At 40.2% G+C, this 23,744-nt stretch overlaps 1 long non-coding RNA gene and 1 pseudogene across 1 annotated transcript; both read right to left on the bottom strand.

The window, feature by feature from the left end:
• Positions 1–8,004: 8,004 nt before the first annotated feature.
• Positions 8,005–9,176, bottom strand: LOC120730587. Its single transcript, XR_005695146.1, has 2 exons — positions 8,731–9,176; positions 8,005–8,500 (listed from the first exon to the last, which is right to left on the bottom strand). It is a non-coding gene; the product is annotated as an uncharacterized LOC120730587 (long non-coding RNA).
• A 13-nt stretch (positions 9,177–9,189) lies between these two features.
• LOC120730591 lies at positions 9,190–21,891 on the bottom strand (annotated as a pseudogene).
• Between the last annotated feature and the right edge of the window lie 1,853 nt (positions 21,892–23,744).

Consider the following 23,744-nt stretch of genomic DNA (forward strand, 5'->3'; position numbering starts at 1 on the left):
CCTCTCTGTCCTCACACTGATCCATGCTGCTGAATTCACATCAGCTCACACACACTTTCTACCTTAACCTGCAGAGGACACATACATCATTCATGTGCACATCAACTGTCAAGATCAGGTGACTCCACTGTCATTTAATATATTTAGAAACTCACCTTTGAATTTAGTGCAAGTAAAGGCATTGGGTGTAAAACTCATAGTTAAATTAAAGTGGTGGGCTCGCTCATTTTGGCAGAAGCCAATTGATTACAATAATGAATTAAATGCAGTGTTTAGGCTGTCATTTCTAGGATCTACATGGATGTTAAAATCGCCTAGTATGATTATTCTGAACTCACCACTAAATCAGATTAAAAACTGAGTATGAGCCGGGTGGATGATACATAACAAAAAAAATAGTTTTTTTGAGTTTCATAGTTAGGGTGAAAAAGGCAAAGATTCAAGCTTTTCATATGCTGTACACACGTTCTTGTAAGGCACAGTGAATATAAAGTGAATATGTTGCTCAGTGTAGTGTAGTGAGGGTGGGCTGGGAACGCCTAGCAGAGGCCCCAGTCCACAACATCTTCAACGCACACCTTCGGCAGAGCTTCAACAGCATTCCTAGGGAGACTGAGACATTGAGTCAATGGACCATGTTCAGCACCTCTATTGCTGAAGCCGTGCCACTGAGCTGCGGCCAAAAGATGGTTGGTGCCTGTCATGGTGGTAACCCCTGAACCAAAATTTTAATGCAATTAGTCCATTTGGAGCGCAGAATGACTCAAAATCCCTGAAATGTCAACACATTTTGGCAGTTTGTCCAAAGGTTGTCCATTTTGTGTTCCAGATGGGTTAATTGCATTAAAAATTGTAATTGCATTAATCATGATGAAGGATTAATCCATGTTAATGCATTAACTTTGACAGCCCTACAAATAATGTAACTACATACTTGAAATAAATATAGTCAAGAACACCTCATGCCCCCTTTAGGCTCAGTCCTGCTTACTGCAGGTATCACTGCTACATAAAGTACCACAAGGCAGAACTTACAGATGATGCCGTTGTGCTTGGTTGATGACAAGTATTTGAGTCCAAATTTGCTGTATGTTGTATTTAAAAACAAATGAGCTGCTATGTTGAACAAGTCAGCCCTTCACTTCTGATGGAAAGAGGGGCGGGAAGGAGAGGAGGGAGATTTTCACAAAGAGAGGATGTAAATAAGACAAAAAGGAGGATATATTTACTCCAGCTCATGTTTCAGAAACAACAAATACTCCAAACACTTTCAAAACAAAAGTGTCTCCAGCTGAAGCACAAAAAAATGTCAATTTAATGAAAACAAATCACATGAATGAAGAGCTCAACTAACAACTTTTCCTTTATCTAAATTCAGCTTTTGGTTTTACAGTATGTACAAACAGAATTCTTTTTAACTGCAGCTTCTCAAAAATCTGCCCTAAAGAACATACACATCATTTTCTCTCTCACACTGACTCACACCTGAACAATGAGGCTTTGCGATATAGTTGTATCACACCTGCCCTGCAGCTAAACTGATCGCATCAGTTTTACTGTAAATAGCAGTGGTCATGTGATTTAGAAGACAAACATCTTCCTCATCAGTGCCGTCAGTGTGGGACCAAATTCTCCAGGTTATCAGATTTGTAAGCAGCAGCTGAAACTGTCACATGAATGAATGTTCATCAAACTGTTTGATTCCGGCCAATCAATAATCTATACTCATGTGGATTTGTCTTCAAACACAAGAGTGATCTAAAGTTTGTCTTGATATAATAGCTGAACATCAGGTCCAAACATCACAGAACAGAAAAACAGTCAAAGTATTAAAGAAGGAACCAAAGCAAACTTACAGTTTCTTCAAACACACGCGGACAACAAGCTCCACTCCACACCTGGACACGGACACGCAGTTGAGTTGCTCCCTGGAAGGAGGCGTAACATAACACCTGAACACTGTGAGAGTGCCACACCTTCATGTACTGATTTACAAATATGCCGTCTGACTGCTCAGGCTGTTTAAAACATGTTAAGCACGAAGGGGCTTTCTGAGCTTCCTGCTCAAAAGTCACATGTCCAAAATGAGTATTTCTCTGCAATTACAAACTCTGTGTAAACAATCTTGGTATCAAAATAAAGTTAACACTTGTGAGAGTTCATCAGAGGTGTAAATATTACAGCAGATATTATTGTGTCAAAGTTACTGAGGCTGGGACATTTGAGTTTCTCAGTTTTTTCCTCATCTAATTTATTTTTGGTTTTGTTTATTTTTTTTAAAACCACTTTGAAAATATGATTTGCTTCACATTTAAGTCCAGAAATCCAGGAATCAACATATGAACATTGTCTGTGCAAATATTGATGCTGCTGAAGTGAAACAGTGGAAATTGACATCACTTTTAATGAATAGATAGCCAGGCATTTTGCCATTTGGGACATTTTAGCACCATCTGTTGAAATGTCTTAGGTATTGAACAGCAGAAATGATTTTACTTTATTTAAATGCCTAATATGTTTGTTTCAGCTTCTACTGGCCAATTTGCATGACTGACACCTCTTTTTAATCATTTGAGCCAAGAGAATAAAGTTAACTGCTTTTGCAACTGGTTTGGTGAATTTTTGTTGGCGTGTCAAGAAAATTGAAGTTTTGTAATCTGTGAGATCTCAGCTTTTAGAAAATGTATTGCTTCCTTAGTTGGCCATGGCTCTGTGTTAACGAAGCTCTTTGTGTTTGTTTATGGGCATTTAATGGAACAACAACAGCACTTTTAACTGTTTGTTGTTTTCGCTGTGTTTGGTGGTTGTACAAATGGTTTAAATGCGCTTTTAGCTGAGATTCAGAGGTTTGTGTGGATACCACACTTTCTGATACTTCCATTACTGAGCTTGTGTTGCAGCTGATTAAACGGAATCTTCTCCCTTCTAAATCTGTTACATAGACATGAGAGATGAGAAATAAAATCAAACAAATGTCGAAGGATTAAAATGGCACAATACCATATTTTTCATTTCCCAAACTGTACACGCACAATTTGTCCCATCAACAGCAGGATTCAGCAAAACAAGACGTCCTTCAGACTTTAAAGTGCTGTCAGTTAAACGAGGAGGTGGCTGGAGAGAGAGTTCTGAGCTTCTCTGCTTAGGCTGCTGCCCCCACGACCCGGACCCAGATAACCTGAAGAAGAAGTATGGATGGATAATAATGATAAAAAAAATAATAATAATGCACTGCACATGTCATTTATATGCTCCTGCATTTAAACACTGATTTCAGCCACCAAGGTGTGAGTGAATAAATCCAACACAATTCCCACCCTGAGATCAAGCTGTTTGGATCATTGCTTACTATGTCCACCCCCAGAAAAACGCACCCCAAGTCTTGTGATTTACCAGAGTCTGTGCAGGCTTGTCCATATCTCTTCTCTTCTTGTTTGTCTGTTTTAGCCCTTAGGTACAACAGGTTGAGCACCAGGAGAGTGGAACATCATCGTTAATAATAACTGAGTTCAATTTGGTTATGAAGAAATCTTAGAGGGTTTTAACTTTGTTTTAAAGCTTGTGAGTAGCCGTGTTTGCTGTTTCCTGTGTGAGAAACCTCTGAGTCGGCTCCCCAGTCTGTGGACTTAGTGGTGCTGAAACTCAGGGTGCTGCTCTATGTCCTTGGTGCTGAAAACTGAGCTTAATGCTTAACATTGTCCACCCCAGCTGTGAAACTCAGAAACCAGTCTTACTTGTTATCATCTATCGTCCACCTGGGCCTTACACAGAGTTTCTGTCTGATTTCTCAGACTTTATATCTAATTTAGTTCTGAGCTCAGATAAAATAATTATTGTGGGTGATTTTAACATCCATGTAGATGCTAAAAATGACAGCCTCAACATGGCATTTAATCTGTTATTAGACTCAATTGGCTTCTCTCAAAATGTAAAAGAACCCACCCACCACTTTAATCACACTCTAGATCTTGTTTTAACATATGGCATAGAAACTGAACATTTAACAGTGTTTCCTGAAAACCCTCTCCTGTCTGATCATTTCCTGATAGCATTTACATTTACAATAATTGATTACACAGCGGTGGAGAGTAGACTTTATCAAAGTAGATGTCTTTCTGAAAGTGCTGTAACTAAGTTTAAGAATATAACCCACCCACTGTTGTCATCTTCAATGCCCTGTACCAACACAGAGCAGCTATCTGAACGCTACCCCAACAGAGGTCGATTATCTTGTTAATAATTTCACCTCCTCACTACGTACGACTCTGGATACTGTAGCTCCTGTGAAAACTAAGGCCTCAAATCAGAAGTACCTGACTCCGTGGTATAATTCTCAAACACGTAGCCTAAAGCAGATGACTCGTAATCTGGAGAGGAAATGGCGTGTCACAAATCTAGAGGATCATCATTTAGCCTGGAGAAATAGTTTGCTGCTTTATAAGAAAGCCCTCCGCAAAGCCAGAACATCTTACTATTCGTCACTGATTGAAGAAAATAAGAACAACCCCAGGTTTCTCTTCAGCACTGTAGCCAGGCTGACAAAAAGTCAGAGCTCTTTTGAGCCAACAATCCCTTTAACGTGAACTAGTAATGACTTCATGAACTTCTTCACAAATAAAATTTTTATCATTAGAGAAAAAATTACCAGTAATCATCCCACAGATGTAATATTATCTACAGCTACTCTTAGTACCATTGATGTTAAGTTAGACTCTTTTTCTCTAATTGATCTTTCTGAGTTAACTTCAACAATTACTTCCTCCAAACCATCAACGTGTCTTTTAGACCCCATTCCTACAAAACTGCTCAAAGAAGTCCTGCCATTAATTAATTCTTCGATCTTAAATATGATCAACCTATCTCTAATAATCAGCTATGTACCACAGGCCTTAAAGCTAGCTGTAGTTAAACCTTTATTCATTCGTATTCAGCAAGTGAAAATAAAATAAACAATAAAAGGTGAATCAAATGGAAAAAAAAGAAAAAAAAAAAAAGAAGCCCTGATAGAGTCCAATACACACTGGAAATTAAACTTACTGCTGGCAGTATGAAATAAGTTCTCACTACAGTTGTACTGGGACTAAATGCCAAAAAAATAATAACGGGCCATACACACCATACTCCCACAGCAGTTGGGATACCTCGATGGACACGGTCAAATGCTTTCTTCAGTTCCATAAAACACTTAAAGACTGGTTGGGCAAACTCTGAGGCACCCTCAAATATTCTTGAGAGGATAAAGATCAGGTTGTGGGTTACATGACGAGGACATAAACTGCATTTATTCTGCTTTTCTTTGCCACAATCCAGTTTTAGAACTAGCCAGAGTTTCTTGTTCAGGTGTATGGGTTGCCAGTGTTACATTGCTTGATGATTTGGTGGACTGCCTCTGTGTGGTTAAGGTTGGATTCATTTGCAAGTTCCATGGTAAGACAGTGTATACATGACTTTATAGTCATTGATAACTATGGCCTGTGGTGAGTGATGTTTTTGATGTGTTTTGATCCACTTAATTAATATAAATAAGGCGTGGTTTTTGTGTGTGTGTTGTGCTTTTTTATTTTGTGGGACAAGCAAACATGTTGGTGCTTGTATCTACTTTTGATCTGCTTCACTGTGAGCTGATGGTGACCGTTAAAAAAAAAAAAACTGAGTCAAATATGATTAGACCATAGGAAAAGTCTGAGTTTAAACACATGAATATATTTTATTGATTATTTAATTGTCTGTTGCTGTCCAACATCAACCTTTGAGATTTGAAGTAAGCTTTAACTGAAGTTCATCATCGTTCCACAGAGTGGCGCTGCAACACAGAGATAACTATAAAATGCAGGTTGAGGAAATAATAAACACATATTTAATATGTTTGCTGTACATGTACTTTTCTTTTTAGTCACACAATACTTAAATATTTGTTGGTCACAGACTGAATTCTGCTGACAAATATCTGTCAAATATTGTACATTCTTATACTTTAACCAAACACATATATAAAAAACAACTTTAAACGTTTTAAAAGTGATAAAAAATAATAAACAAAAAAAACACAGAGCATCCAGAAAGTATTCAAAGCACTTCGCTTGTTCCACATATTGTCATGTTACAGCCTTATTACAAAATGGATTCATTTAATTGTTCACAGGCGAGTATGTAAAGCCTTTGCTGTGGCACTAAAAATTGAGCTCACATGCATCCTGTTTTGGTGCATCTATTGATCATCTCTCAGATCTTTCCCAACTTGATAAGAGTCCACCTGTGGAAAATTCATTTGATTGGTGATTATTTTTTATAACTTAGGATTTGATAAGATCATATAGTTGACGGTGCATGCCAGAGCACCATGAAGTCCAAGGAATTACAGTATTAATTATGTAGACTGCTGAGACAGAACTGTATCTAGGAAAAAAATCTGGGGAAGAGTAAAGAAATTTCTGCAGCACTGAAAGACCCAGAGAGTACAGCAGTTGCCATCATCTGTGAATAGAAGAAGTCTGGAAGGATTCTTCCTAGAGCTGGCTGCCAAACCAATGTGAGCAATGGTAGAAGATGAGCTGAGTGTAGGTGACCAAGAATCCAATGGTCACTCTGACAGAGCTCCAGCCTTGCTCTATGGAGAGAAAAGAGATTTCCAGAAGGACAACTATTTCTGAAGCTCTCCACCAACAAGGCCTGTATGGTAGAGTGGTCAGATGGAAGCCACACCTCAGGAAAAGACACATGATAGCCTGTCTACAGTTTGTCAAAAGGGAACTGAATGACTTGCAAAAGATATCAAGGGAGTGGTTTTGAGACCAATCTGTGAATGTCCTTTTTAAAAAAAAACCTATATATATATATATCATTAATCATTTATTTATCCAGGTAAAATCTCACTGAGATTCAGTGGCTGTGCACTAATGCTCTCAATTAACCTGGTGGAACTTAAGAGGTCCGGCAAGGAATGATAGGAGAAAGGGCCTAAAAACATAGCTGTACCAAGTTTAAAGCATCATACTCAAAAATACTAGAGGCTGTAAGTGCTGCCATTTCACTGCAGGTAACAAACTGCACTCCAGGTAAAATTTAATACATCTGTCATAGATTATCACCAAACACATTTCCTTATTCATCATCCCTTATTATTACAGTACATTGCATTGCAAACATAAAACATAAGTAGTAACATCACTGACAGTTTTGTTGGGAGTGATTATGTCAAAATGTTCCTGTAGAGATGGAAATCTACCTTTTATGCCAGGCTGCATGGATGAAGAAGCAGTTCATTAAATTTCCAATCTCTGTCACTCTCAAATACACAAAACACCAACGATACACTACGAGCAGTGAGAGGATTCACTCTGGTTTATATCTGGTAATAAATATCTTCTCAAAAAAGCAAAGTAGTATTGCAACATGGCAGTTGGGTCTTCTAACTAAAATAGGAAATTAGGAACATAACTAGTGCCATCATAGCCACACCTGGCCCACATCTGGTTGACATACACTTTGCCATGACACCAGACAGTGAGAAGTGCCAGCTTGATGCCGGATTTGGGCCAGACCTGTTTTCTATGAAGCTGGACAACATAAACCAAACCACAATCGGGCCAGATGTGACATGCCATCACATAAACGGTTTATCTACACCAGGCCTGGCCCATATCTGGATGACATATCACTTATCATGCCAGAAGTCAGCCAGCAGTGCTGGCTTGACACCAGATCCAGGCCAGACCTGTCTGCTATGTGGGTTAATATCCAAACATGCATATGGTAGTGTCTGGGTTATATTAAGGGTTCGTGGGCGGGTCGGCCAATGAGGATGCAGCCTTTTGTTAGCCCTGAGCCAAATATTTGAAACATGTTGCTAGCATCAAAAATCAAAAAATTACTTTTCAACAATCAGAGACATTTCCGGTTTGAACATTTGATCTGCTGACTTTGAACTGTTTTCATTAAACATCAGATTGAAGTGATTTCAGGTCATTTCATTCTGTTTGCTGTTGTTGTTTTTTCTTTGTTTTCTTTACAGTGGGAACACATTGAGGCCACCTACAGGGCAGGTGGGGGACAGCAGGGATCTGAAATCATATGAGAAGTTAGTGAGTGAGAAGTGGAAAAAATTGACTTAAGATGGCTCTAAGTGCTAAAAGTTGTTCTCAAACAGAAGATAAATCCACTGATTCTTTGTAAAGTTCATCTGGTGCTCACATGAATCCTGTGAAGGAAACTTTACTTCACTGAATGTTTCTTCAACACTCATTTCAACATGTTGAAGTCATGAATGATCCACTCTCAGTCTGCACTGAGAGTGGATCACATGACATCTAAGGTGTGTCGTGTGACATGTTCAGTATTGTCACACATGTCTAGATAGTCCCTGATATCATAACTGCTCAAACACTTATCTTGTTTTATCTCTGTTGTGGCCAGTACTATCCTCTATGCTGTTGCATGCTGGGGCAGCAGATTGAGGCCAGTAATGTTGTGGGGATCGCGCTAGACTCCCTTAGGGTGGTGTCTGAAAGGCAGATGTTGTCCAAGATAAAGACAATGTTGGATAATACCTCCCACCCACTACAGCACCACTGAACGACACAGGAAATCATTCTTGCCCACGGCCATCACCCTGTACAACTCCTCCATCTAACACACTTTAAACACTGCAATAGTTACACGCTCTTTGCACACGCTCTTTTCTACTCAACAGTCAGAGTGTTTCTCCAACAGGAGGACTTTCTTTACACTCACCTCATCACAGACACACTGACGAACCAGGAGATCTGAACCAAAACCCAGGATAGAGAGTTTCAGTGAATGTGGTGTTGAAGGTGTGGAGGTGGATCAGAGTGTCAGAGGAGACTCTGTAGAAGGACAGAGTGCCAGCAGGACAGTCCACATACACCGCTACTCTGTTAGAGACAGAGTAGGACAAGGAGGTGATGGATTTTTCTGTCTTATTTTGCCTGACAGAACGAGGACGATCATCAGAGCAGATGAGACTCCAGGACTGATCATTCCATCCAAACAAACAGTCAGTACTGTCTCCTTTCCTTCTGATTTTTCTGGAACTCACTGATATCTCAACGTCTCCTGTCCACTCCACCTCCCAGTAAGAGCGACCAGTCAGACCATCTCTACACAGCAGCTGTTTATAAACATCAAATCTGTCTGGATGATCAGGATATGATTGAACCTCCTCAGCATGTGTCACCTTCCTGTTGTTGTCAGACAGTTTGAGGTTTGTGTGTACTGTGTTTGTGTCGATTGTGAGTTGACAGAAATCTGATGGAGAGAACAAACACAATCCAGCTGCAGTTATTGATCCATCATCTGTTCATTGATTGACACTTTGATGACTCCTGACACCAGAGATGTGAATGAGTGATGTGACAGTTTGAAGATGGCTGAATGTGTGCTGCTTTGTTTTCATGCATCACATTAAAAACACACTTACACTTCCTCAGACCAGGTCTCAACCATCGGACTCCAGCAGGCTCCACCCTGAAAGGAGGAGGAGGGTCAGACCAGCACAGTCTCTTTCAGCATGAACACATGGACATTACATGGCTGTCATACACACACTGTTAGACACTGATAAAGGAGCAGTTCAACACTGTGGTCTTTTCCTGTTTCATATGTTAGGCTATGCCCTCTCTAATTTTGGTAATTCCACGCCAGTGGAAACTAGGGCTGGGCCATATCATACCATTCACGGTAATACCGGTATAACGTTGGGCAATGATAAGAAAATGAAATATCGCGACAGAATATGAGTAAAACGCGCATGTGCAGTGCCTTTGTTTTCATACGCACATTTTGGAAAAAGGATGGCGGCGAAAGAGAATTAGGAGAGCGAAAGTGGATCATTGAATGAAACAAATGAACCAGAATTGGTTTGTAAAAATGCTGCAACTTCAGTGATGTGGAACTGGTTTGGCTTTCGTCCGTCAGATACACAACAAAGCATTATTTTTGGTGGAGCACGCTAGTGTAACCTGTTCAAGTGTTACACCTGTTGTTGTTGCATTGTGTTCTGGCGTGAAAGTAAGAGGCAGGAGACAGTACTGGGTCTTTGGCTCTTTACTGCACATCTGCAACACAGAAATATGTGTCTGACCTGTGTGTGTCACGCGCCTGCCAGTACACCTCTCCCCCGGCCATGCTGAAAGGAGCTGTGACCGGGGCACAAATGCACGCGCCTACGTCACCACGCAGCGCGCACACACACGAACGCACACAGACTCAGATCACACAGGTAGGAGACCGAGATGCAAAAATGACATATTTAATCCAAAAAAAAAAGTGTTTTGGGTGAAATTCACAAGTATTTAACACATATGTTACACTAGCGGGCCGTCGTTATTACCGTTTTAGGAAAATATGGCACACTTAAAATCAATCCTTTGATTTTTCTGAAAATCGACAGAGCCCCTTATAATCCTGTGTGCCTTATGTATGAATTCTGGTTGTGTTTACTGACCTCGAAACGATTTTATGTCATACATGGCGCTCGAAAATCTGTCAAATATTTTAGTGCATATGTGCTCATGTCATGGTCGTGCTCAGCATGGTTATGCTGAGGATATGTCGGCCAATTTCCACTGGAAATGCCTTGTAGTTAAACTGTCAGCAAGGAATTTGCATTTGCACTGTTATTGTTTTATATAACTTTAATGCACATAAAAAACAGCTGCTTGTTTAAGTGAAAATACATTGATGGGGTTTTTTTGCACTAATAAAGTTGTGGAGTTGTAAAGTATTTTGTCTAGCGTCAATTATATCGTCAGTTATATCGTTATTGCAAATTTTCAAATGTATATCGTGATAAATAGTTTTAGTCACATCGCCCTGCTCTAGTGGAAACCCAAACAACGTCCATGTCACCTCTACTTGCAGCCCCCATAATGATGTGATGAAATAAATTTTTTTAATTATTATTCAAAAATTATAATTAACACTACATAGCATAGCATAGAATGTATGAAGCATGTAAAAATAATAATAACCATTGCAGCCAAAAAGAGTGCCTGACGAGCCCAGTCGTAAGTAAGCTATTAAGACTCGACTGTACACTGTGTTCGTGTTTTCCTCCGAAACAACAAGTTCCACTGGAGCAGCCTTTCAACGCCTCTCTCTAGACAACACAGTAAAGCTAGTTTTTATGGCAACGACCCTGACACGGAACCCTATATATTACCCAGAGGTCCCTGTACTACGGTTCGGAGCTGGGGACATGTTTTATATACGCGCAATCTCTAATAATCGGCTGTAGTTAAACCTTTACTTAAAAAGCCATCCCTAGTCTCAGCTGTCTTAGCTAATTATAGGCCAATCTCCAACTTTCCTTTCATATCAAAAATCCTTGAAAGAGTAGTTGTCAAACAGCTAACAGATCATCTGTAGAGGAATGGTTTATTTGAAGAGTTTCAGTCAGGTTTCAGAGCTCATCACAGCACAGAAACAGCTTTAGTGAAGGTTACAAATGATTTTCTTATAGCCTCTGACAGTGGACTCATCTCTGTGCTTGTCCTGCTAAACCTCAGTGCAGCATTCAATACTGTTGACCATAATATCCTATTAGAGCGATTAGAACATGCTGTAGGCATTACAGGTACTGTAATGTATCAGATCTATGTAATAGACTCCAATTTGTACATGTAAATGGAGAGTCCTCTTCACACACTGAGGTTAATTATGGAGTTCCACAGGGTTCAGTGCTAGGACCAATTCTGTTTACATTATACATGCTTCCCTTAGGCAGCATCATTAGAAGACATTGCATAAATTTTCACTGCTATGCAGATGACACCCAGCTTTATCTTTCTATGAAGCCAGATAACACACACCAATTGACTATGTGCACGTTAGCATATGCTACTTCCGGTGCGGAAACTCCTGTGGGGAGGTTTGTTTCCGGTGTCCTGTTCGCGGCTGGTTTATGGTCCAAAACAAGTTAAGCAGTGAATGAATCAAGCGGCGATTTACATTTCTATAGATGTTTTGCGCATTTACCCAATATATCTGTAAATGATGTTCATCAACTTGTGATATTTTTCCCCGCGCTTAAGGGCAAAAGAGAAAAGGGATTCAAATGTTATATTTCTCAGCTGTCCCTCGTTTATCGCGGGTGTTATGTTCTAAAAATAACCGGCGATAGGTGAAATCAAGTAGCCAATTTTATTTTTTGACGGTGCAAAATGTTTCGTGGACATCGTGGACATACAGTACTGCACTTCAGAGTCACACTACTAGCGATCGATGCAGCGATTCTGTACTGTACAGGAGAGACGTCACGGAGGAGATTGTCTGCAGCGATCAGGACGCAGGACACAATGTGACGTAAAAAAAGCATGAAAACTTGCACTAAAAAATCAGTGAAACAGCGAGGTGAAAGATGAACCGCGTTATAGCGAGGGACCACTGTAATTTTTAAGGTAAGTCACAACATACCCTTCATACATACTAATGTATAGAAACCGTTACCAGCAATCATTCATTTTTTGTGTGGCTTTTTTCACGGTTTGTTAACATGCTGTGTAGGTGTGTACTTGAGGAGCTGATCTTGGCATAATGGGGAAACATCTGGTTTGACTATTCTTCACCTGTAGTTTGAATGCTGAACATTTGCCTGTTTAAATCATAAGACCAGTCACTATACAGAGATGTGCTTCTGAATGTGGACGATGTGTCTTCTGCTGCAGTAATGCAGTTCTGCTTGTGTTGAGTGATAAACAACTGATCGATCTAAACTCTTTAAACTCAAAATTGATCATTAGATTTTTTTTTATGACACAACAGTGGTGAGTGTTCCCACCTTCTCCTCTTTGTAACTTAACGCGATCTTTCCGTTTTCGAGTTTTGGACATGAGTTTGGAGTATATCTTCGGAGTAGCGATTGACCGCAAAGTAAAGCTACCGGAAATGTACAACCCTACATCCGGTCTCAAACCAGAAAGTTAGCATTTTCTCGTGCACAGGGTTAATTAATTAAACTGCAGGAATGTCTTAAAGACATAAAGACCTGGATGGCCGCTAACTTTCTGCTTCTTAATTCAGATAAAACTGAGGTTATTGTACTCGGCCCTGAAAATCTTAGAAATATGGTATCTAACCAGATTCTTACCCTGGATGGCATTACCTTGGCCACCAGTCATGCTGTGAGGAACCTTGGAGTTATTTTTGACCAGGATATGTCCTTCAATGCACATATTAAACAAATATGTAAGACTGCTTTCTTCCATTTGCGCAACATCTCTAAAGTTAGAATTATCCTGTCTCTTAGTGATGCTGAAAAACTAGTTCATGCATTTATTACTTCCAGGCTATAATCAGGCCCCATCTTATCTTAATGACCTTGTAGTACCATATCACCCTATTAGAGCACTTTGCTCTCACACTGCAGGCCTACTTGTTGTTCCTAGAGTATTTAAAAGTCGAATGGGAGGCAGAGCCTTCAGTTTTCAGGCCCCTCTTCTGTGGAACCAGCTTCCAGTTTGGATTCGGGAGACAGACACTATCTCTACTTTTAAGATTAGGCTTAAAACTTTCCTTTTTGCTAAAGCAGTTAGGGCTGGACCAGGTGACCCTGAATCCTCCCTTAGTTATGCTGCAATAGACGTAGGCTGCCGGGGGATTCCCATGATGCATTGAGTTTTTCCTTTCCAGTCACCTTTCTCACTCACTATGTGTTAACAGACCTCTCTGCATTGAATCATATATGTTATTAATCTCTGTCTCTCTTCCAAAGCATGTCTTTATCCTGTTTTCCTTCTCTCACCCCAACCGGTCACAGCAGATGGCCCCGCCCCTCCCTGAGCCTGGTTCTGCCGGAGGTTTCTTCCTGTTAAAAGGGAGTTTTTCCTTCCCACTGTCACCAAAGTGCTGCTCATAGGGGGTCATATGATTGTTGGGGTTTTGTATTTTGTATTATTGTAGTGTCTACCTTAGCACCTTGAGGCGACTGTTGTTGTGATTTGGCGCTATATAAATAAAATTGAATTGTTCCCACCTTCCGTTTCCCGATTTTGTAGTTTTTCCTTTTGGCTATTTAAGGCTTCTTTTCATCACTTCCTCACCTGAAATTAATTTTTTAAATCCTCAGCATGTAATTCAGAGCATTTTACAATCAGGCTCCTGTGTATGTAGTCCATCTCCACCATCACTCTTTATCTCACTCACTCTGTGTTTCAGAAAACTGCATAAGGTCATCAAACAAGTTAATTATCTTAATTAAATTTACAATAACACTTATCATTATCCTGTTCTTTTTAGGTTCAACTAGAGTTAGCTTTACTAACACTTTACAAATGATTCATTTTTCAACTTTTGGTCAAACTAGGTAAACAACTTCCCCTGCTTCCAGTCATTTTATGAAGCTAGGCTGACCTCGTCAGAGAAATGCTTCTGTAGGGAGATTAATCTAATGTGAATCAGGTCGAACAGAAGACGGTTTTTCTTAAAAATGACTGAACTAGTATAAACATGCAGATATCTATGCAAATTGTGAATATGTGAAGAGCAAAAGACAGTTATTGTTGGTGAAAAATGTCTCCTTGTAAACTCCCCTACATTAATATCTTAATCATTCAGATAGATTAGTGTTTCTGTTCCTGAAAATTTTTCTTCAGTGTTATTATTCATGTCACATCCATATGAAAACAAACAAAGAGTGAAGGACACAGGAAATGTTTCCAGCTCTTCCACCTCTATCAGACATTCTCTCAATACCTCAGAGTGTCCAGTCTGCAGCGTGGAGCCTTCCGTCCAGCCGAAAAGAGCTTCATTTCCGAGTTTCCTGGATGATTGTAGCTCAGGTCCAGCTCTCTCAGATAGGAGGGGTTGGAGCTCAGAGCTGTGGCCAGAGAAGTACAGCCTTCCTCTGTGATCAGGCAGCCTGACAGACTGCAGACATACAAAACAATATATCTTTGAACACTTCATAGGAGGGAAGGATGTGAAAGATGAAGACTAAAACTAAATGGTGGTGGCTGTAGCTCAGGTGGCAGAGCAGGTCAGCCACTAATCAGAAGGTCGGTGGTTCGATCCCAGGCTGCCTCCTGGCTGCATGCCAAGTATCCTTGGGCAAGATACTAACCCCATGTTTGCCTACTGGTGGTTGTCAGAGGGCCCGGTGGCGCCAGTGTCCGGCAGCCTCCCTCTGTCGGTGCGCCCCAGGGCAGCTGTGGCTACAATGTAGCTTGCTATCGCCAGTGTGTGAATGTGTGTGTGAATGGGTGGATGACTGAATGTAGTGTAAAGCGCTTTGGGGTCCTTAGGGACTGAGTAAAGCACTATACAAATGCAGGCCATTAACCATTCTAAAGGATCCATAATGCTCATAGAATGTCTTGTCACGTGGCAGCTTGCAACAAAAGAAAAGTCACATCTGCTGGAGCACACTGCTGTTTTTGTTTGGCTTGGTGAAGCTTTACAGACAGTTCAGAGTCTTATTAGACTCTAACCAAGGGAAACTAAAATATCTGACAATTCTATAAGCGTTAGTAATTCATTTGGTAATGTAATACTGAGTGGAAGTGATTTAATCCTGACCTGAGAGTTTCTAGTTTACAGTATGGACTTCTCACTCCAGCAGACAGAACATCCACTCCTGAGTCATGTAGGTTGTTATCACTCAGATCCAGCACTCTTAGACTGCAGGGCTGGGAGCTAAGAATTGAAGACAGACTTTCACAGCTTTTCTTTGTGAGGTTACAGCCAATCAGTCTAGAAATAAAGAGCAAGAGACCAAAAATGGGTTAAAGTGAATTGATAGAGTACTAAGGAGTTGGGAGTTTTATAATAATAATAATCTTTCATATCTAGCTGGAATTGTTATTCCTTTATTTCAAACACATCAGAACTGTGGCAATTTAATGTAATTAATAAATAAAGACAAATACTAAAATACAAATGATGAAACTGATCATTAGTAACTATGATTTAAAAAATAAAAATAAAAATTCATTTGATAAAAAATAAACAGTCCTTGATTTGACCTCAAAGTTTCCAGTGCACAATGTGGACTCTGTAGTCCAACAGAAAGAAGCTTCACTCCTGAATCCTGCAGGTTGTTGTTGTTTGCATCCAGCTCTCTCAAACTAGACGACTGGGAGCTGAGGACTGAGGACAGAGCTTCACAGCTTCTCTCTGAGAGGTTACAAACACTCAGTCTGAAAAAAGGAACACAAAAACAAAAACAATGGAATTAAAGTGTATTGGTGGTGCAATGACGACTTATTAGATTTGATAATAGTTACTATTATTTCAGGACAGGCTTGAATTATTACTTCTTTATTTTAAACACAGAAATGTGTTAATTTAGTATTTAGAACTTGTGAAAAATACAAAACTACACCAACAGATTGCGGATGGTGACCATTATTTGCTGTGCTTTTTATAAAACAGCAAATTATATAATTTGATGAAAAATAAAACATTATTTGATCTGACCTCAGAGTTTGCAGCATACAACTTGGATTTGTCAGTGCAGCTGACAGAAGCTTCACTCCTGAATCCTGGAGGTTGTTGTTATTCAGGTCCAGCACTCTCATGCTAGAGAACGGAGAGCTAAGAACCGAGGACAGATATTCACAGCTTTTCTCTGAGAGGGAACAGCCACCCAGTCTTGAAAAATAAAGAAAACAAAAAGACTGGATGCAAGATGTACCAATAGTTCAGTGAAAAAATTAGTACATTTAGCCATATTCATTGTCATTTCAGAGGCAGCAAGAATTGCAATCATCTAATTTTACACATTAGAAATTTGGCAATTTACTTGAAAGAGAAATAATACAAATTACTGAATTACAAAACCAAGTAGATTAATTTGACCTTTATTAGCTGAGTTTTAATTGTTTCATTATAATTTGATGAAAAATAACTATCCTTTAATCTGACCTCAGAATTTCCAGTGTACAGTGTGGACTCTGCAGTCCAACAGACAGAAGCTTCACCCCCGAATCCTGCAGGTTGTTGTTGCTTGCATCCAGCTCTCTCAAACTAGACGACTGGGAGCTGAGGACTGAGGACAGAGCTTCACAGCTTCTCTCTGAGAGGAAACATTCACTAAACCTGGAAAACAAACAGTTAAAAAAAACAACTTCAAACAATTTTAATGTTTAACTTAAATAACAAAAACAAAATCTATTATGCAGTACAATTCATAGTTAAGTCGGGAACAAATAGAAAAATTGCTCAGATGAAACCAATGTAATGCTCTCAAATTACAACCACAAACTTATATGTTTTTTATCAAGATTTTCTGTTATAGACCAACACAAAGTTGCACATAATTGTGAAGCGGTACGAAAATGATACATAGTTTTCAAAATTTTAAGCAAATAAAAATCTGAAACCGTTAGCATACATTTGTATACATTTGTCTTGTTTTGGCCTCCTTAGACTGGCTTCCAACTGAATTTAGAATCTATTTTAAAATCCTTTTACTGTTTTTTAAATCCTTAATTGGTCTGGAGTCTGTATATTTGTCCGATCTGCTGAAGCACTATGTCCCCCCTCGTTTACTCTGGTCAGCTGAGCAGCTGTTGCTCTCAGTTCCTAAATCATGGCTGAATCTTAGAAGAGACCAAACAGTCTCGATTATGGCCTCAAAGCTTTGGAATGATATTTGTCTTCCTATTAGGCAATCTACATCAGTGGTAGTTTTTTAAGCTGGTTAACCTCCTAAGACCCAAACTCTTTGATGCCATGCATTTTTAATTTCTATTTGCTATTTGGGCTGATTGGGACCTGATGAATGTAAAAACAAAGAATTATCTTTTTACCTGATTTTGCTCTACAAGGGCATATATATCATATCATATATCATATATCCACATATGAGAACATCCATTTAAAATTTCGATAGAACAGTGGCTTGTGTGTGTTTGTCTGTGAATGACTTGGCCCTCAAACAATGATCAGGTGACTCTTTCGTTTCAGTTTATTTAACTTCCACACAATATTTCCAGCTGACGTTTTCCATGACTGATCAGTTTTCCACTGAACCCACTCTCCATATTGCACAGCCCAATTGCCGGCATCACTAAAAGCGGAAATTTCATTAGCCTGATTACCTCCACCTGGACCTAAGCTTCCTTGGTACCAGTGTTGGGACTAACACGCTATTAAGTAACGCGTTACAGTAACTACGTTATTATTGTGGTAATGAGCACGGTTACTCATTACTGGGATTTAGATAGGCTCGTTATTCGTTACTTTGTGTGGTGGCTATCGCGGAGCTTCCACAGATTCAATAACATTAGCAAGTGGTGGAGGCCAGCAGGTGGATGAAGGAAAAGGGAGGCAGGAGGAGAGACCCGAAGCGGCTGCCCGTCCGAGTGTCAATGTGAACTGAACTTCAGGTAAGAAGTTATAACCTGCAGTCTATCTGGGTCAGATATAAACCAAGTTTAGGTGGAGTTTATTTTCGCTATGCTGACTTTTTCGTACTGCGTGCTAGCTAGCATGACGGAGTTTCTATACAGCTGGGTGGTGGTATGTTACTGATGTTGAACTTTATTTTATTCATAAGGTTAAATATTAGAGTTGCGGAATCGTCTCGAATTCAGAGAAAATATTACGCATTTCGTATTGAGGTGAAAAGGAACAGTTTGTCCCGTAATTCAGCTACAATGACAAAGACACAAAGCTGGAGTTATTCTGTGTCTTTGCTGCACAGCTGCCTCTTCTTCTCTCATCCTCTCCCCCTCCCTCTCCTGTTTCTACTTCAATCATGAAACTGATCAATGATCAGCTGATCGGCTTTTCTCTCTTGTTTGTTTAATCGCCCACTTTGTGCCAGAAAGAGGAAACCAGCGGATGTCGCGCTAAACAACAGCAGCACTTTTAAGCTTGATCAGCTGTTGTTAGAATTTATTTAATATTAATTTCTAGTATCAGCTGATGTTTGCTGGAGCCACAGCTGTAAAGCTGCTGGTCATGATATGGTTTGGTTATCTAGTGAGAGGGAAACATGAAGATGAAACCAGGAGATGTCCTTACTGAATCATCAGAGCTGTGATGGAGAAACAGGTTTACCTTTTAGTTGGTGGTGGCCAGAGGGCCCGGTGGCGCCAGTGTCCGGCAGCCTCGCCTCTGTCAGTGCGCCCCAGGGCAGCTGTGGCTACAATGTAGCTTGCCATCGCCAGTGTGTGAATGTGTGTGTGAATGGGTGAATTACTGAATGTAGTGTGAAGTGCTTTGGGGTCCTTAGGGACTAGAAAAGCGCTATACAAATGCAGGCCGTTTACCATTTAACATGAATGAGTTGAAGGGAAGTTATGAACTGTTTCTGAGAGACAAATAACACCAGGATCCTTTTCTAAGTAGCTGACAACTGGTAACTGTGCAGGGGCGGGTCTAGCAAAGTTTTGCCAAGGCGCAGGTAGGGCATTAACAGGGAGAGGGGGACACAAGAAAATACTTTTCTTTATTATTCTCATTTAAAATGTCTAGCTTTTAAAAAAATAATTATCTGAGTCTTGCAACAAACAATTGTTTAATAAACAGTGTTTATTTTCATTCAAAGGCTTTATGATTTTTCCTATAATGGTGGGCCGGTCTCTAGTCAAAATGCCCGGGACGATTTTTTGTCCCAGTCCAGCCCTGTATGCAGCTCATCTGCAGTTGTCTGTTACCTACATCTTCCTATTCAGAAGGCAGAATTTCAGAGTTCTGAGTACAATCGAAAGCACCACGACTGCAGTTTTTGTGTTGGATGTAAAAAGCAGGCTAGGATAGAATGAGGCGTGGGATTTCTCTCGTGGAAATATGCACATTATGTTTTCCTTTCTATTGGTAGGTGGCACAGTGCACTTGTGGCAAGTAAGCAAGTTAGAAGACTGGCACTCTTGCTGGATATCCAGTTACGGAAGCAACACATTAACAAGAGAATTCTGAGTAAAATCAAAGTTACTTTCCCTAGTAACTAGTTACTCTGAAAGTAACGAGTAACTTGAAGGAACTGAGTTACTTTTGATATAAGTAACTAGTAATGTAACTAAGTTACTAATTTAAAGTAACTCACCCAACACTGCTTGGTACTGGCCCTTGAGCCCGCTGCACCACCTCATGCTGAAATCTGTTCCTTCTGCTCCCTGTGACTCTTCACCTGTTCCTGTTTGAAATTACGGTATTTTGCTGCAATAGGACATGGTCTCCAGCCACCAGTTTGGATATCTATGACAGTCTCTTTTATTTGTTTTTCATTTTCTCCACTCTCAGTTAGAGACTTGACGGAATTCTTCATCAATCACCCTTCTTCATAACTATCTGTGAAGCATCAGTTGATGTAATCTTTGAGTGTTTAATTCTGAGCTAAAATTCTGTTTTGTTTCCCGCGAACTCTCTGGTATCTGATGTAACCTATAGCATTTTCTTTTCTATCACTTAACTTTCCATCACTTCTGTCACTTACCTCACTTTCTCTTTGGATGTGTCCTTAAACAATTAATGGCTAAATAAAATAAAAAAAACTCTCCAAAGAAGATTAATTCAAAATTCCTCCACAGTAATGTGAAAGCACCATTGCCAGTTTTCAAGAGTGCATGTTGGATTACTTTTTGCATACAGGGCCAACAAAGTTTTGATATATTTTATTAGGAAATAGAAGCCATCATAATTTAAAAAATGAATTTTGGATTTACTTGAGTAATTTTTGTCTAATATTGCAATGCGTTTAAGGACGCAAAACATTTAAAGTGTGAAAAATATACAAAAAAACAAACCAAAAATTTGTCTGCAACTGTTGACAATCATTCACTTCATTTTTTTAAGGTTAAGGTTGCACATGATTTTTTTTTCTTTTCAAGCTGAATTTAAGGGATGAAGGGAAAAAAAGCAAACCACATGACTCACAGAGCTTTGTTGGAGGCTTTGACCACTGGCAGCAGCCTCAGAAGAGCCTCCTCTGAAGCAGAGTATTTCTTCAGGTCAAACACATCCAGATCTTTTTCTGATGACAGTAAGATGAAGACCAGAGCTGACCACTGAGCAGGAGACAGTTCATCTGTGGAGAGACTTCCTGAACTAAGGGACTGTTGGATCTCCTCCACTAGAGAGCAATCATTAAGTTCATTCAGACAGTGGAGCAGATTGATGCTTTGCTCTACAGACAGATTCTCACTGAGCTTCTTCTTGATGTACTGCTGTGTTTTCTGATTGGTCCGTGAGTTACTTCCTGTCTTTGGCAACAGGCCCCGTAGGAGAGTCTGATTGGTCTTAAGACAAAGACCCAGGAGGAAGCGGAGGAACAAGTCCAGCTGTCCATATGGGCTCTGTAAGGCCTTGTCCACAGCACTCCGGTAGAAAGATTTAAAATTTCTTTTTTTTCCAAATAAATTAGACTTCTTGGAGGTTGTTTGTTGTTCTTCCAGCAGATTGATGCCAGAGTTGATGAAGGTCAGATGGACATGAAGAGCAGCCAGAAACTCCTGAACACTCAGATGGATGAAGCAGTACACCTTGTCCTGGTACAGTCCTTTCTCCTCTTTAAAGATCTGTGTGAACACTCCTGAGTACACTGAGGTTGCTCTGATATCGATGCCACACTCTGTCAGGTCAGATTCATAGAAGATCAGGTTTCCTTTATGCAGCTGATCAAAAGCCAGTTTCCCCAGAGACTCAATCATCTTCCTGCTCTCTGGACTCCAGTGTGAATCTCTCTCAGCCCCTCCATCATACTTGACCTTCTTCACTTTGGCCTGAACCACCAGGAAGTGGATGTACATATCAGTCAGGGTCTTGGGCAGCTGTCCTCCCTCTCTGGTTTTCAGCACATCCTCCAGAACTGTAGCAGTGATCCAGCAGAAGACTGGGATGTGGCACATGATGTGGAGGCTTCGTGATGTCTTGATGTGGGAGATGATCCTGCTGGCCTGCCCCTCATCTCTGAATCTCTTCCTGAAGTACTCCTCCTTCTGTGGGTCAGTGAACCCTCTGACCTCAGTCACAATGTCAACACACTGTGGAGGGATCTGATTGGCTGCTGCAGGTCGTGTGGTTATCCAGAGGTGAGCAGAGGGAAGCAGTTTCCCCCTGATGAGATTTATCAGCAGCACATCCACTGAGCTGGACTTTGTAGGGTCAGTCAAGATTGTAGTTTTGTGGAAGTCCAGAGGAAGTCGACACTCATCCAGACCATCAAAGATGAACAGAACCTGGAAGTCTTCAAATCTGCAGATTCCTGCTTCTTTGGTTTCAGTAAAGAAGTGATGAACAAGTTCCACCAAGCTGAACGTTTCCTCTTTCAGCGCATTCAGCTCTCTGAAAGTTAATGGAAATATAAACCGGATGTCCTTGTTGGCTTTGTCTTCAGCCCAATCGAGGGTGTATTTCTGTGTTAAGACTGTTTTCCCAATGCCAGCCACTCCCTTTGTCAGCACTGTTCTGATTGGTTCATCTTTTTCAAGTGAGGCTTTAAAGAAGTCTTCCTGTCTGATTGTTCTTTCTGGTCTGTCTGGTTTCCTGGATGCTTTTTCAATCTGTCTGACCTCATGTTCATCATTGACCTCTGCAGTCACTCCCTCTGTGATGTAGAGCTCTGTGTAGATCTGATTCAGAAGGGTTGGGTTTCCTGCTTTAGCGATCCCCTCAAACACACACTGGAACTTCTTCTTCAGCTCAGATTTAAGTTTACGATGACAAACTTCAGCAAGGCTTTCTGAATAAAGAAAGAATATCAGTTCATCTTTTACATAGTCCATATCAGAATGTGGTCTTTTTAAATACATGTTGGTTCATCTCTTGAAATTTTAGTTAATGTTAATGTTATAACCAGTAGCTTAAATCTTTAGAGAAATCATTTTACTTCTCTGCAGACGGTCAGCCAGCTCCTCCTGCTTCATTCTCCTCAGGAAGTCCACTGTGATCTTCACAAATGCCTCTCTGCTGCTCCTCCTCTGCTCATCATCCTCCCTCTTACTCTCTAAGCATTCTGGGTAATCTGGACTCAGAACCTTCTGGATCTTCTGCAGCTCGTTCTTCACAAAAGTGATGATGTTGTCCTCCAACAGCTGGAACAGAATACTTTATGAATGACCTAATCAGACTGAAATCATGGAGCCACACATCAAATCTGTGTTGGACACACTGGCAATCCACTGGTCTACAAAGAGCAGCATGGAGATGACTGTGAACAGAGTATATGTAAAGGTAGTTGTTGTACATGTACAGACCATAAATATGGAGTCCAGGTGTGTTTGATGCTGCTGGGCAGGCTGACCACTGGGAACCTCTGAGCTCTCCTGGTCCACTCTGTGGAGGAGCCATGAAGATTTAATCCACAAAAAAAGCCTTCACCATGAAACAAACAAACAAAAAACACACACATCTTGACATGAATTAGATCATCTGTTGGTTGTTGGAATTTGTGGGTGAAAGATGTGGGCATAGTCATTTCTGCACAGGGCCTTATTTGCATTTGTACTTGTATGAGTTTCCCTTTCAGATAATAAAATGATGAACAAAAAAATCAAATATACAAATCATATTCAAGTGTCCTACCATCCATATCGTGATTAATGACAGTATGTTCTGTTTAGTATTGAAAAAAACTCCAAAATCTTTATTCCTTAAATAACTTCAAGTTTGTTTTGGATAACACTGATCACATTTTAAGCTGCATCATCTTACATGTTGGAGAACTCCCAACCAACCTAGACTAGTCTGATAGAAATCTGAACATTATGTAGCATCTGAAATTCAACCAACTCTAGTTCAGTCTTTCTTCATAAAGATTAGAAAAACTTCCCAGTGCTTGTAAA

This window comes from Simochromis diagramma, unplaced genomic scaffold (genome assembly GCF_900408965.1).
Source record: "Simochromis diagramma unplaced genomic scaffold, fSimDia1.1 OVJJ01000780.1, whole genome shotgun sequence".
In the NCBI taxonomy this organism is placed as follows: Eukaryota; Metazoa; Chordata; class Actinopteri; order Cichliformes; family Cichlidae; genus Simochromis; species Simochromis diagramma.